This window comes from Phocoena phocoena, chromosome X (genome assembly GCF_963924675.1).
Source record: "Phocoena phocoena chromosome X, mPhoPho1.1, whole genome shotgun sequence".
NCBI classification, from domain to species: Eukaryota; Metazoa; Chordata; class Mammalia; order Artiodactyla; family Phocoenidae; genus Phocoena; species Phocoena phocoena.
The window spans coordinates 96111831-96128670 of NC_089240.1; the positions used below are offsets into that span (position 1 = coordinate 96111831).

Below are 16840 nucleotides of genomic sequence, written 5' to 3' on the forward strand. Positions count from 1 at the left end.
AAGAACAGATGGATAATGTAAGCAGAGACATATAAAATCTAAGAGAGAATCCATAGGAAATGCCATAAATCAAAAACACTGTAACAGAAATGAATAATGCCTTTGTTGAACTCATCAGGAGACTGGAAATAGCTGAGGAAATAATCAGTGTGTTTTAAGATATGTCAATAGAAATTTCCTAAACTGAAATACAAATAAAAAAGTAATTGAGAAACAGAACATCCAAGACATATGGAACAACTTTAAAAGATATGACATATGCATAATTAGAATGCCAAAATGAGAAGAGAGAATATAGCAGAGGAAGTATTTGACATAATTGTAACTAAAATTAATGATAGACACCAAACTGAAGACCAAGAAGTCTCAGAGAACACCAAGAAGAATAAATACCAAAAGTACCAGACATAGATATATCTTATTCAAAACTCAGAAAAGCAAATACAAAGAGAACAACTTGAAAGAGGTTGGCTGGGGTGAGGGTGAGGAGACATGATATTTCTATAGAGACAAGAATTACAGAAGCCTTCTCATTAGAGACCAAGAAAGCAAGAAGAGAGAGTACAATAAAATATTTAAAGTGTTGAAAGAAATAAACTACTAAACAAGAATTCAATATCCTAGTTCTGTGGAAAATGCCAATGGTAATTTGATAGGCATTGCATTGAATCTGTAGATTGCCTTGGGTAGTATACTCATTTTAACAATATTGATTCTTCCAATCCAAGAACGAGTTATATCTTGCTATCTGTTTGTGTCATCTTCTATTTCTTTCATCAGTGTCTCATAGCTCTCAATGTCACTGAAACTTCATTAGTGCAGTTTAGAGGAAATGCTTAAGATTTGGCATACAGTAAGTCCCCTACATATGATCCTTCAAGTTGCGAACTTTCAAAGATGAGAATGTGCGTTCGCATGTCCAGTCACCTAAGTTAGTTCACGTGTCTGGCGTACATTGTCATGTGCATGCATCCTCTACAAGTGGTTGCGGTTTTGTGTACTTTACAGTACTGTATAGAGTACAGTAGTACAATATCTTTATTTCAAGCCCAGGATGTCTGGAAGCAAGCGTAAAAGCAGCGGTGATATAGCTGGTACTGTACTGTACTTTTCAAGATACTGTAGTGTAAAGATTAAAAATGTTCTCTTTATTTTTTGTGTTTGTTTTTTATGTATTATTTGTGTGAAAAGTCTAAATCTATTACAGTACAGTACTACATAGCCAATTGTGTTAGTTGGGTACCTAGGCTAACTTTATCGGACTTATGAACAAATTGGATTTACAAACTGTGCTCTTGGAAGGGAACTGGTTGGTATGTAGGGGACTTACATACATATTAAGTGATAAGAGGCACAATGTTTTCCATACAGTTTCATGTATAAATATTAATATGCACTTGGGCCAGAGCTGTGATGGATCAGCCGATATGCACCATTTTTATGTCAGGGATGATACTGTCTCTGCCCTTTGAGCACTGGAGGGACAGTTGCCCCATGCATTTCATCCTCCAAGGCACTGCCCTCTCGGGGAGGGGCTGCTTTGGATCTTGCCATGGCACTGCTCGCTGATATCCCGGTTGTTGGCTTTGTCACTCATTTTATTCCCTGCCCCTTTTGCCCTGTCATCTCACTCTACCTCACACTTGGGGAAAGAGGTCCTGCTGCATTCGCCCAGCACTGGGAACATCATCACGAACTCTGATGGACACGGGGCCGGGCAGGTCCAGGCTGCCGGACCTCACAGCCGTGGGGATCTGGTCAGTGGTCGGGTATCTCAGACTGGGTCCTGAGCTGAAGCTGGACACAGACTGGGTTTCCGAGTCATTTTCAGACACAGAGGTGCTACATTTGTCATCTTGAGAAGCCTCGGAGGCCACAGAAATGGCATCCAGCTCGGGCTTGCGCCCCGACATGTTCTCTGTGGTCGCGCTGCCACCTTTGGCCCTGACGCCGCGGCTGCGAGGCCCTAGTCGCACTGGCATGCTGCTGCTCGTGCATCGTGTCCGAGATCGTCTCCAGGTTCCTCAGGGCCATCTTGTATTCGCCCTTCACCATGACAGCTTGGCCTACAGGTCGTCCACTATCTTCCCGAGTTTGTCCTCCAGCTGCCACATGCGGTCCATGGCCGTGTTGTACCTGGTCGCAGGCTCCTTGTGCAGTCTTGGTCAGCTCCGCCTCCATGACCCTCTGCGTGGCTGATTCAGCATCTCCTGCGAGGCCGAGTCGAACTGCCGCTTGCCATCCTCCAGCAGGCACTGCTCGGCCACGGGGATAGTCTCCGTGGCGGCTCAGGAGGTCCTGCGTGGTTCTCAGAGCTTCCAGCTGAGCCAGCCTCGCCGCCCTCCGCACCTCCCAGTAGGGCTTCGGATCTTCCACGGCTTTGCAAGTTTTCTTCACCAGCTTGTCCGGTTTCACCGTCGCTTCTATCAGAACAGAGCAGAACTTATGACAGATGTCCTCAAGTTCAGTTTCGCATCTGTTGATATCATCTGTGGATTGATTGAATGTCATTAGTTCTCCCTGGATCCGGGGGTCCACCTTCCTCCTCCTCCTGCCCCAGCTCCATCCCTTCCTTCTCTTCCTCAGAGTACGAGTCCCGCTTTGGAGGGACCACGGGGAGTGGTGGCCGCGGGCTCCGCCCCACCCGGCGCTATCAGGAGGCACTGCTGGCTTGTGTAGTTTTAAAGAACAGCAAGAACCACAGGGCCAAAAAAAAGTAAGCAAAACAAGAGAGTCAGGAAAGGAAGATGGACAGACATATAAGAACGAGATTACGTAGAACTTCACAAGCCATAAAATATTTGGATTATATTCTAAATCTGAAGGGAAACCATGAATCAAGATATCCTAATTTATATATTTTTTTCTTTTGCTAATACTGTAATTTACCATTACTGGTAAATTTATGTAGAGAAATACACAAATCTTAAGTGTACAGATCAATTAATATTTACAAATATATATGCCTTACTCTCAGACCAAATAAAGAACATTTCCATTACACCCAAAAAGGTCCCTCACAAATATTTCCAGTCAGTACCTTTGCCCTGCTACCCTCTACCACCATGCAGACAAATAACTATTCTAATCTCTATCCCCAAAGATTGATTTTTAATGTCAACATGATACATTGACAAGCTGTAAGATATACATGATGTTTATGTCCCTACACATGCTGAATGAACTAATAAGATGATGCAGATGGGGTGTGAGACAAAATTATCAATATCAGGGAGAAAGCACTGCCCAAGAGATATATGAAATTCTTCCATAGCCTGATTAGAAGATGGCAAGAGTCTTGAAGTATATGAATACCTTCTTTATCTAATTTGCTCATATTAGTAATTTCTTTTCTTTACCTCACTACATTACAATCTGACTTCTTGTTTCCTGATAAATTAGTTTCAAATTTATAACAGATTGGAAATTGGACTTATTTGATATTTGGAGTTTTTCAGAAGAAAGCCACTTTATTTTATTCTGTGTAGAAATCAATGTTAGAAATAGCAATATTAGAAATATCATTCTATTAAATCAGATAGGATTTTGTAAATGGCAAGGCCCATCTTCGAGCTCTGAAAATTATTATTTCACAGAAATGATAGAAGCAACAAAAATCACTAATTCTTGTCTACTTAAAGATTAACCTTACTAAAATAATGTAAATATCAGGGAAAGCATGATTCATTTGATTTAATCTCAGGTATATTAGGGGGAATTTAGAGGTTGCTAAATTGTTGCTCTAAAAGCAACAATACTTTTAGAGCTTATTGTTGCAATTTAGTATCCCAAAGGATCTCAGAATAACCAAAGTTAATTTTCAGGAACAGCTTCTAGGGGATTTTTTTCTTGCATGATATCTTTTTCAAACTTGATTTCAGCTCACTGGGGAAAAGTAAATGGTTCTTAAAAATGGGTGGTAATTATTAGTGAAGTTATTTAGAAGTGCCTTGAAATATACAGAGAAAACATGAGCATATCAAATAAATATAGCTTTTACTTAACATCTCTATGGATGGATCCTTAGTTCTGGTTCAGTTACTTTGTGACAATAACATTTTATCCTTAATCAAAAAGAAAATTTATCTCAAAATTTCCATTTTAGGTCAGAATGAAAAGGAAAAAGCATGTAGATGGCTACTTGTATAGAACACAGTGTTGCCAGTGTCATCTTCCTTTTCCACTTGGAAGCAACAACTCATGCATGGTAATTACAGACATATCTTATTGAACAAGCCTAACAGATGAACATATTAGCTGAAGGAGGGTGAATCAAGGTCACTTTAGAATCACCTCATACAATAATCTCTTAATTTTCCGGTATTCCTTTAATATGGACTTGCTAGCAAACAACATCTACGAAACATTAAGAAATTTGAAGTGAACTCTGGACAATTTCAGATAATATATTTTATAATGCTTTATTTGTATTTTAGTGTGAAACATTTTATTACTTATAATTTATGAAAAAAATTCTAAAAAGAGCACTGCTTACCCAACACGCAGCATACAATATACCAAATTATGAGTACCTTTGAATCCCTTTGTGTACCCTTTGATCATACTCCTCTCTCTCCTATCCTCTCAGAGGTAATGGCTGTTCTAAATATTATTCATAATTTCTTTGATTTTTATTTTAATTTTGCCATGTGAATATGTATCCCAAAACATTATACTCTTTTTCATGTATGTAAATTGTAGAAATAGGATCAGACTATATGTATTCTTCTGTAACTCACTTTGTTCATTCAACTTTATGAGATTCACCCACATTGAGACATACATCTGTAGGTCTTTCAATTTCACCGCTATGTTGTTTTCCATTGTATGAATACATTTGAATTTATTTATCAGTGTTGATGTAAATTTGGATGTCTCCAGTGTTTTGTTTCTAACATCACTGCTATGCACGTTCTTCTGCATGCCACATTGTCTTTATATGTGAGGGCATCTCTAACGTCTATATCTACAAGTGGAATTGTTACATAAAAAGATATATGCATCATCAACTTTACTAGAAAATGTTAAATATCATTTTTTCCAAAATGGTTCTAATAATTTATACTCCCACAAGCACTACATTAGAGTTGTAGAAATTCTACATCCTCACAACTCAATAGCAATGTCAGATTTTTCATATTTGCCTAACTGGTGGGTGTGAAATGGTATGATTTCAATATACACTTTCCAGGTTATTTAATAAGTGTATGCATCTATTCATAGAACTTTATTGTCCATTTCTTTTCCCTATTCCTGAAATGCCTGTTCAAGTCTTTTGACCTTTTATCTCAATTAGATTGTTTATATTTATTTTATAGATTTGTAGAAATATTGATACTTTATCTGTCATGGATAATGAATCCTTTTTAGATACATATACTGCATCATCTTCTCCCATTAGGTGGACTGTATTTGCCTTTCATTGCAATTGTATAACCACTTGGTAATTGTGAACTCTCTACCTATACTTCAGTCCATGATGTAATTACTAATGTAATTACTAAGTTTTTTTTGTGTGTCTCTGTACTCCCTTTTTTTTTCTCCATTAGACTGCCAGAGGTTTCTAAATGTTATTGCTATATTTAAAAATTTGGCTTTGTTGATCTCTTTATTTTCGTATATCATTAATTTCTGTTCTTATTTTTGTTAACTGCTTTTGTTTAATACAGATATATTGATCTTTTTCTAACTTTATTTTTAAACGTTTAATTTTACTTATTTGGAAAATTGTTCTTGATAAACATGGTTAGAAGTTTGCTGATTTTGTTTTTCAACTCGGGTTCTAGTAGATTGGTGAGGTCTGTTTCATTATTTGTTCTTGTAATTGGAAGTAGATCCTCTGTCTTTTCATTTTAGGAGAAACAGAGTTATCTACTGTGGTCTTGAAGGGGTGTTTTTATGTGGGCGCATCCCTGTGTAGACTGTGAGTGTACAGTGTTTTTGGTACAAGGGCTGGTTTTGGTATGGCTGCCAGCCACACCTTTCCTCAGGGTGTGCTGGCTGTTATCCCCTTGATAGGGCTGTGATTGGTGTTGTGGTGTCTAGAGTTGGGTGGGGCTTCCTCTTTGCTCTGTGGCTATCCTTGCCTTGTCAGGGGTAGGGCCTGTTCCCCAGTTGTTGGAGCAGAAGCCCTGAGGGTCAGGTTCAGTCAGGCTCCATTGCCCTTGAGTGCTTGCCCTGCCCCAAAATAGGTGATTTCTGAAGAAAGTGAGGCCTGTGTGGTCACAGAGGAGCTATGCAGCACCTGTGAAGGCATCTGCAGTTCCATTTAATAGCAGCCCAAAGTTGCATCCCTTTCTCTGCTGTGTTTGTCCCAGATCTAGTACACAGCTATGGTGTGAAGTAAGCTGGGGCTTGGGGTTGGGGTGTCTTGGCTGTAGAAATTGAGGTGGCTGTGCTGCTTGCTGCCTCTGTGGCAGTCTTCTCCCAGGACCTGTCTGCCCCAGATCTAGCGCTCAGCTACAGTGTGGAGTGGGCAGAGCTGGGGTGAACTGAACTGCTGTATATTCCTGAGCACGCTGACAATGGCCATCGCTGCTCCACAGGCACCACGCCCCAGGCACTTCAGGTTGTCTTTCCATAGCGAGATTGAATCCTCTCCTAGGGCCTGTCTGCCTGAAATTCAGCCCTTAGCATCTGCAGCCTCTTGTGGCGCCACCCCATGCATGCACTGACAATGGCTTCCACAGCTCCACCCAGATCATGCCTCAGATGCCCTGTTCTTTTTCTGCATAGCTAGATGGAGTCTTTGCCCAGATCTTCTGCTGGGCCGTATTGTGCAGTGAGCAGGACTGGGGTGTTTGCTTCTTTGGTTGGAAGGTGTGGTGAAGTGGCAGTCGCCAGTGCATGGCTCTCTCTGCCCTGGTTGTTGGCAAGCCAGCACGTGCACACTCCTCACAAATAGTGTAAGCTTCTGCAGCCTTGCTGTCTCAGCAGATTTCCCAGCAGGCAAGAGGGCTTGTTTGCTCTGCACAGGACACCAGGACTGGAATGCCCACATTGTGTCTCAAACTGCTCTATCCCCAGGGCGAAGGTCTACCCATGCAGACCTCTTCCTTACAGATCCCACCCAGGGTTACAGATCCCAACCCAATACCTTTTTTTTTTTTCTATTCTACCCGTTTACATGGAGACCTTTCTTGCAGCTTTGTTTGTACAATATGAGAATTCTTCTGCCAGGTTCCAGATTTCTGTGAGAATTGCTCTACACGTAGATATATTTTTGATGTGTTTGTGGGAGGAGGTGAGCTCCACGTCCTTCTGCTCCGCCATCTTGATTCCTGCCAAAAACTTCTTAAAATGAACTCACTGGGTTTCCAATTACTGTTCAGTCTAAATATTCTTTACATTTGTACCAGAGCATCGATGCATTTTATCCAGCATTTTAGCTTGTTTTCAGCAGAAAGCCTGGTCTAGGTACTTAGTTGGCCATGCCACTTTCCAACTCAGCCACTAGACCAGTAGTTTTCAAACTTTTGATGCTATCCCACAATAAGAAGTATATATTTTTTAACATCTTTATTGGGGTATAATTGCTCTACAATGGTGTGTTAGTTTCTGCTTTATAACAAAATGAATCACTTATACATATACATAGGTTCCCATATCTCTTCCCTCTTGCGTCTCCTTCCCTCCCACCCTCCCTATCCCACCCCTCTAGGTGGTCACAAGGCACCGAGCTGATCTTCCTGTGCTATGCGGCTGCTTCCCACTAGCTATCTACCTTATGTTTGGTAGTGTATATATGTCCATGCCTCTCTCTCACTTTGTCACAGGTTACCCTTCCCCTCCCCGTATCCTCAAGTCCATGCTCTAGTAGGTCTGTGTCTTTATTCCCGTCTTACCCCTAGGTTCTTCATGACCTTTTTTTTTCCCCTTAGATTCCGTATATATGTGTTAGCATACAGTATTTGTCTTTCTCTTTCTGACTTACTTCACTCTGTATGAGAGACTCTAGGTCTATCCACCTCATTACAAATGGCTCAATTTCATTTCTTTTTATGGCTGAGTAATATTCCATTGTATATATGTGCCACATCTTCTTTATCCATTCATCTGATGATGGGCACTTAGGTTGTTTCCATCTCCGGGCTATTGTAAATAGAGCTGCAATGAACATTTTGGTACATGACTCTTTTTGAATTTTGGTTTTCTCAGGGTATATGCACAGTAGTGGGATTGCTGGGTCATATGGTAGTTCTATTTGTAGTTTTTAAAGGAACCTCTATACTGTTCTCCATAGTGGCTGAACCAATTCACATTCCCACCAGCAATGCAAGAGTGTTCCCTTTTCTCCACACCCTCTCCAGCATTTATTGTTTGTAGATTTTTTGATGATGGCCATTCTGACTGGTGTGAGATGATATCTCATTGTAGTTTTGATTTGCATTTCTCTAATGATTAATGATGTTGAGCATTCTTTCATGTGTTTGTTGGCAGTATGTATATCTTCTTTGGAGAAATATCTATTTAGGTCTCCTGCCCATTTTGGATTGGGTTGTTTGTTTTTTTTTTGTTATTGAGCTGCATGAGCTGCTTATAAATTTTGTAGATTAATCCTTTGTCAGTTGCTTCATTTGCAAATATTTTCTCCCAATCTGAGTGTTGTCTTTTGGTCTTATTTATGGTTTCCTTTGCTGTGCAGAAACTATTAAGTTTCATTCAGTCTCATTTGTTTATTTTTGTTTTTATATCCATTTCTCTAGGAGGTGGGTCAAAAAGGATCTTGCTGTGATTTATGTCATAGAGTGTTCTGCCTATGTTTTCCTCTAAGAGTTTGATAGTTTCTGGCCTTACATGTAGGTCTTTAATCCATTTTGAGCTTATTTTGGTGTATGATGTTAGGGAGTGATTTAATCTCATAGTTTTATATGTAGCTGTCCAGTCTTTCCAGCACCACTTATTGAAGAGGCTGTCCTTTCTCCACTGTACATTCCTGCCACCTTTATCAAAGATAAGGTGACCATATGTGTATGGGTTTATCTCTGTGCTTTCTATCCTGTTCCATTGATCTATCTTTCTGTTTTTGTGCCAGTACCATACTGTCTTGATTACTGTAGCTCTGTTGTATAGTCTGAAGCCAGGGAGCCTGATTCCTCCAGCTCCGTTTTTCGTTCTCCAGGTTGCTTTGGCTATTCGGGGACTTTTGTGTTTCCATACAAATTGTTAAATTTTTTGTTCCAGTTCTGTGAAATGTGCCAGTGGTAGTTTGATAGGGATTGCATTGAATCTATAGATTGCTTTGGGTAGTAGAGTCATTTTCACAATGTTGATTCTTCCAATCCAAGAACACGGTATATCTCTCCATTTATTTGTATCATCTTTAATTTCTTTCATCAGTGTCTTATAATTTTCTGCATACAGGTCTTTTTTCTCCTTAGGTAAGTTTATTCCTAGATATTTTTTTCTTTTTGTTGCAGTGGTTAATGAGAGTGTTTTCTTGATTTCACTTTCAGATTTTTCATCATTAGTGTATAGGACTGTCAGAGATTTCTGTGCATTAATTTTGTATCCTGCTACTTTACCAAATTCATTGATTAGCTCCAGTAGTTTTCTGGTAGCATCTTTAGGATTCTCTATGTAGAATATCATGTCATCTGCAAACAGTGACAGCATTACTTCTTCTTTTCCAATTTGGATTCCTTTTATTTCCTTTTCTTCTCCGATTGCTGTGGCTAAAACTTCAAAAACTATGTTGAATATGAGAGATGAGAGTGGGCAACCTTGTCTTGTTCCTGCTCTTAGTGGAAATGCTTTCAGTTTTTCACCATTGAGGATGATGTTGGCTCTGGGTTTGTCATATATGGCCTTTATTATGTTGAGGAAAGTTCCCTCTATGCCTACATTCTGGAGGAATTTTTATCATAAATGGGTGTTGAATTTTGTTGAAAGCTTTCTCTGCATCTATTGAGATGACCACATTGTTTTTCTCCTTCAGTTTGTTAATATGGTATATCATATTGATGATTTGCATATGTTGAAGAATACTTGCATTACTGCCAAAAACCACACTTGATCATGGTGTATGATCCTTTTAATGTGCTGTAGGATTCTGTTTGTGAGCATTTGGTTGAGGATTTTTGCATCTATGTTCATCAGTGATATTGGCCTGTAGTTTTCTTTCTTTGTGATATCCTTGTCTGGTTTTGGTATCAGGGTGATGGTGGCCTCGTTGAATGAGTTTTGGAATGTTCCTCCCTCTGCTATATTTTGGAAGAGTTTCACAAGGATAGGTGTTAGCTCTTCTCTAAATGTTTGATAGAATTCGCCTGTGAAGCCATCTGGTCCTGGGCTTTTGTTTGTTGGAAGATTTTTAATCACAGTTTCAATTTCAGTGCTTGTGATTCGTCTGTTCATATTTTCTATTTCTTCCTGATTCAGTCTTGGCAGGTTGTGCATTTCTAAGAATTTGTCCATATCATCCAGGTTGTCCATTTTATTGGCATAGAGTTGCTTGTAGTAATCTCTCATGATCTTTTGTATTTCTGCAGTGTCAGTTGTTACTTCTTTTTTCATTTCTAATTCTATTGATTTGAGTCTTCTCCCTTTTTTTCTTGATGAGTCTGGCTAATGGTTTATCAATTTTGTTTATCTTCTCAAAGAACCAGCTTTTAGTTTTATTGATCTTTGCTATCATTTCCTTCATTTCTTTTTTCATTTATTTCTCATCTGACCTTTATGATTTCTTTCCTTTTGCTAACTTTGTGGGTTTTTGTTCTTCTTTCTCTAATTGCTTTAGGTGCAAGGTTAGCTTGTTTATTCGAGATGTTTCCTGTTTCTTAAGGTAGGATTGTATTGCTATAAACTTCCCTCTTATAACTGCTTTTGCTGCCTCCCATAGGTTTTGGGTCATCGTGTCTCCATTGTCATTTGTTTCTAGGTATTTTTTGATTTCCGCTTTGATTTCTTCAGTGATCACTTCGTTATTAAGTAGTCTATTGTTTGGCCTCCATGTGTTCGTATTTGTTACAGATCTTTTCCTGTAATTGATATCTAGTTTCATAGTGTTGTGGTCAGAAAAGATACTTATACAATTTCAATTTTCTTAAATTTACCAAGGCTTTATTTGAGACCCAAGATATGATCTATCCTGGAGAATGTTCCATGAGCACTTGAGAAAAATGTGTATTCTGTTATTTTTGGATTGAATGTCCTATAAATATCAATCAAGTCCATCTTGTTTAATGTATCATTTAAAGCTTGTGTTTCTTTATTTATTTTCATTTTGGATGATCTGTCCATTGGTGAAAGTGGGGTGTTAAAGTCCCCTACTATGAATGTGTTACTGTTGATTTCCCATTTTATGGCTGTTAGTAGTTGCCTTATGTATTAAGGTGCTCCTGTGTTGGGTGCATAAATATTTACAACTGTTATATCTTCCTCTTGGATCAATCCCTTGCTCATTATCTAGTGTCCTTCTTTGTCTCTTGTAATAGTCTTTGTTTTAAAGTCTATTTTCTCTGATGTGAGAATTGCTACTCCAGCTTTCTTTTGGTTTCCATTTGCATGGAATATCTTTTTCCATCCCCTCACTTTCAGTCTGTATGTGTCTCTAGGTCTGAAGTGGGTCTCTTGTAGACAGCATATATGGGTTTTGTTTTTGTATCCATTCAGCCAGTCTGTGTCTTTTGGTGGGAGCATTTAATCCATTTACATTTAAGGTAATTATCGATATGTATGTTCCTCTTACCATTTTCTTAATTGTTTTGGGTTTGTTTTTGTAGGTCTTTTTCTTCTCTTGTGTTTCTTGCCTAGAGAAGATCCTTTAGCATTTGTTGTAAAGCTGGTTTGGTGGTGCTGAACTCTCTCAGCTTTTGCTTTTCTGTAAAGGTTTTAATTTCTCCATCAAATCTGAATGAGTTCCTTGATGGTTAGAGTAATCTTGGTTGCAGGTTTTTCTCCTTCATCACTTTAAATATGTCCTGCCAGTCCCTTTTGGCTTGCAGAGTTTCTGCTGAAAGATCAGCTCTTAACCTTATGGGGATTCCCTTATGTGTTATTTGTTGTTTTTCCCTTGCTGCTTTTAATATGTTTTCTTTGTATTTAATTTTTGACAGATTGATTAATATGTGTCTTGGCATATTTCTCCTTGGATTTATCCTGTATGGGACTCTCTGTGCTTCCTGGACTTGATTAACTGTTTCCTTTCCCATATTAGGGAAGTTTTCAACTATAATCTCTTCAAATATTTTCTCAGTCCCTTTCTTTTATTCTTCTTCTTCTGGAACCCCTATAATTCGAATGTTGGTGCGTTTAATGTTGTCCCAGAGGTCTCTGAGACTGTCTTCAGTTATTTTCATTCTTTTTTCTTTATTCTGCTCTGCAGTAATTATTTCCACTACTTTATCTTCCAGGTCACTTATCCATTCTTCTGCCTCAGTTATTATGCTATTGATCCCTTTAGAGTATTTTAATTTCATTTATTGTGTTTTTCATCGTTGCTTGTTTCACCTTTAGTTCTTCTAGGTCCTTGTTAAATGTTTTTTGCATTTTCTCTATTCTATTTCCAAGATTCTGGATCATCTTTACTATCACTATTCTGAATTCTGTTTATGGTAGACTGCCTATTTCGTCTTCATTTGTTAGGTCTGGTGGGTTTTTGCCTTGCTCCTTCATCTGTTGTGTTTTTCTCTGTCTTCTCATTTTGCTTAACTTACTGTGTTTGGGGTCTCCTTTTCTCAGGCTGTAGTTTCATAGTTTCCGTTGTTTTTGTTGTGTGTCCCCAGTGGCTAAGGTTGGTTCAGTGGGTTGTGTAGGCTTCCTGGTGGAGGGGACTAGTGCCTGTGTTCTGATGGATGAGGCTGTATCTTGTCTTTCTGGTGGGCAGGTCCACGTCTGGTGGTGTGTTTTGGGGTGTCTCTGGCCATATTATGATTTTAGACAGTCTCTCTGCTAATGGGTGGGGTTGTGTTCCTGTCTTGCTAGTTGTTTGGCATAGGGTGCCCAGCACTGTAGCTTGCTGGTCGTTGAGTGAAGCTGGGTCTTGGTGTTGAGTTGGAGATCTCTGGGAGATTTTTGCCATTTGATATTATGTGGAGCTGGGAGGTCTCTTTTGGACCAGTGTCCTGAAGTTTTCTTTCCCACCTCAGAGGCACAGCCCTGACTCCTGGCTGCAGTACCAAGAACCTTTCATCCACACGGCTCAGAATAAAATGGAGAAAAAGTAGAAAGAAAGAAAGAAAGAGAGAGGATAAAGGACATTAAAATAAAGTAAGGTAAAATAAAATAAAGTTATTAAAATAAAAAAATAGTTATAATAAAAACAATTTTAAGTAAAATAAAAAAGAAACAGATGGATTGAACCCTAGGACAAATGGTGAAAGCAAAGCTATACAGAGAATATCTCACACAGAAGCATACACATACACACTAAAAAAAGAGGAAAAGGGGAAAAAATAATCTATCTTGCTCCCAAAGTCCACCTCCTCAATTTGGGATGATTTGTTGTCCATTCAGGTATTCCACAGATGCAGGGTACATCAAGTTGATTGTGGAGATTTAATCCGCTGCTCCTGAGGCTGCTGGGAAAGATTTCCCTTTCTCTTCTTTGTTCACACAGCTCCTGGGGCTCAGCTTTGGATTTGGCCCTGCCTCTGCGTGTAGGTCGCTGGAGCGCATCTCTTCTTTGCTCAGACAGGATGGGGTTAAAGGAGCTGCTGATTAGGGGGCTCTGGCTCACTCAGGCCGTGGGTAGGGAGGGGTACGGAGTGCAGGGCAAGCCTGCGGCGGCAGAGGCCAGCGTGACGTTGCACCAGCCTGAGGCGTGTGGTGCTTTCTCCCGGGGAAGTTGTCCCTGGATCCTGGGACACTGACAGTGGTTGGCTGCACAGGCTCCCTGGAAGGGTATTGTGGAGAGTGACCTGTGCTCGCTCACAGGCTTCTTGGTGGTGGCAGCAGCAGCCTTAACATCTCACGCCGGTCTCTGGGATCCACGCTGTTTAGCCACGGCTCACGCCCGTCTCTGGAGCTCCTTTAAGCAGCACTCTTAATCCCCTCTCCTTGCGCACCAGGAAACAAAGAGGGAAGAAAAAGTCTCTTGCCTCTTTGGCAGGTCCAGACTTTTCCCTGGACTCCCTCCCGGCTAGCTGTGGTGCACTAACCCCTTCAGGGTGTTTTCACGCTGCCAGTCCTCTCTCTGTGCTCCTACTGGAGCGCCTGGGCCCATGAGCCATGGCCGCTGAGCCTGCGCGTCCGGAGCCTGTGCTGCGTAATGGCAGCGGCCACAACAGTGAGAGGCCCACGTACGGCAAAAAAAAAAAAGTTTAGCCCAATTTGTTCAGTGCCTTTTATAATTATGATATCTTTATACAATATTTTTATGAAGTAATACCTAAATATATTTTTTAAACATCTGTATTGGAGTATAATTGCTTTACAATAGTGTGTTAGGTTCTGCTTTCTAACAAAGTGAATCAGCTATACATATACATATATCCCCATATCTCCCCCTCTTGCATCTCCCTCCCTCACACCCACCCAGTCCCACCTCTCTAGGTGGTCACAAAGCACAGAGCTGATCTCCCTGTGTTATGCGGCTGCTTCCCATTAGCTATCTATTTTACAATTGGTAGTGTATACATGTCCATGCCACTCTCTCACTTCGTCCCAGATTACCCTTCCCCCTCCCCGTGTCCTCAACTCTATTCTCTACCTCTGCATCTTTATTCCTGTCCTGCCCTTATGTTCTTCATGACCTTTTTTTTTTTTTTAGATTTCATATATATGTGTTAGCATACAGTATTTGTTTGTTTCTTTCTGACTTACTTCACTCCGTATGACAGATTCTAGGTCCATCCTCCTCACTATACATAACTCAATTTCATTTCTTTTTATGGCTGAGTAATATTCCATTGTATATGTGTGCCACCTCTTCTTTATCCATTCATCTGTCAGTGGACACTTAGGTTGCTTCCATGTCCTGGCTATTGTAAATAGACCTACAATGAACATTGTGGTGCATGACCCTTTTTGAATTATGGTTTTCTCAGGGTATTTGCCCAGTAGTGGGATTGCTTGGTCATATGGTAGCTCTATTTTTAGATTTTTAGGAAACCTCCATACTGTTCTCCATAGTGGCTGTATCAATTTACATTCTCACCAACAGTGCAAGAGGGTTCCGTTTTCTCCAGACCTTCTCCAGCATTTATTGTTTGCAGATTTTTTAATGATGGCTGTTCTGACAAGTGTGAGGTGATACCTCATTGTAGTTTTGATTTGCATTTCTCCAATGATTAGCGATGTTGAGCATCCTTTCATGTGTTTGTTGGCAATCTGTATATCTTCTTTGGAGAAATGTCTATTTAGGTATTCTGTCCATTTTTGTTTTTTAAAAATAAATTTATTTATTTATTTATTTTTGGCCTCATTGGGTCTTTGTTGCTGCCCTCAGGCTTTCTCTAGTTGTGGTGAGTGGGGGTTACTATTTGTTGCTGTGCACAGGCTTCTCATTGGGGTAGTTTCCCTTGTTGCAGAGTATGGGCTCTAGGTGCACTGGCTTCAGTAGCTGTGGCACATGGGCTCAGTAGTTGTGGCTCACGGGCTCTAGAGCACAGGCTCAGTAGTTGTGGCCCATGAGGTTAGTTGCTCCATAGCATGTTGGATCTTCCCAGACCAGTGCTTTAACCCATGTCTCCTGCATTGCCAGAAAGATTCTTAACCACTGCACCACCAGGGAAGCCCCTCTTCTACCCATTTTTGGATCAGGTTGTTTGTTTTTTTAATATTGAACTGCATGAGCTGCTTGTAAATTTTGGAGATTAATCCTCTGTCAGTTGCTTCATTTGCAAATATTTTCTCCCATTCTGAGGGTTGGCTTTTTGTTAAGGAAACATTCCCATTTACCACTGCAACAAAAAGAATAAAATACCTAGGAATAAACCTACCTAAGGAGACAAAAGACCTCTATGCATAAAACTATAAGACACTGATGAAAGAAATTAAAGATGATACAAACAGATGGAGAGATATACCATGTTCTTGGATTGAACGAATCAACATTGTGAAAAAGATTCTACTACCCAAAACAATCTACAGATTCAGTACAATCCCTATCAAACTACCAATGGCATTCTTCATAGAACTAGAACAAAAAATGTCACAATTTGTATGGAAACATAAAAGACCCCGCATAGCCAAAGCAATATTAAGAAAGAAAAGTGGAGCTGGAGGAATCAGGCTCCCTGACTTCATACTGTACTACAAAGCTACAGTCATCAAGACAGTATGGTACTGGCACAGAAACAGAAATATAGATCAATGGAACAGGATAGAAAGCCCAGAGATAAACTCAAGCACTTATGGTCACCTTATCTTTGATAAAGGAGGCAAAAATATACAGTGGAGAAAAGACAGCCTCTTCAATAAGTGGTGCTGGGAAAACTGGACAGCTACATGTAAAAGAATGAAATTAGAACACTCCCTTAAAGCATACACAAAAATAAACTCAAAATTAATTAAAGACCTAAATGTAAAGCCAGATACTATAAAACTCTTAGAGGAAAACATAGGCAGAACACTCTATGACATAAATCACAGCAAGATTCTTTTTGACCCACCTCCTAGAGAAATGGAAATAAAAACATAAATAAAGTTCTTAATGAAACATAAAAGCTTTTACACATTAAAGGAAAACATAAACAAAATGTTTGTATCATCTTTAATTTCTTTCATCAGTGTCTTAGTTTTCTGCATACAGGTCTTTTGTCTCCTTAGGTAGGTTTTTTCCTGGGCATTTTTTTCTTTTGGTTGCAGTGGTAAATGGGAGTGTTTCCTTAATTTCTCTTTTAGATTTTTCATCATTAGTGTATAGGAATGCAAGAGATTTCTGTGCCTTAATTTTGTA

The 16840-nt window shown here is 39.7% G+C and overlaps 1 pseudogene; it reads right to left on the reverse strand.

Annotated features, from left to right (window-relative positions):
• Positions 1-1418: 1418 nt before the first annotated feature.
• LOC136142938 (SH3 domain-binding protein 5 pseudogene) lies at positions 1419-2608 on the reverse strand (annotated as a pseudogene).
• Positions 2609-16840: the final 14232 nt, after the last annotated feature.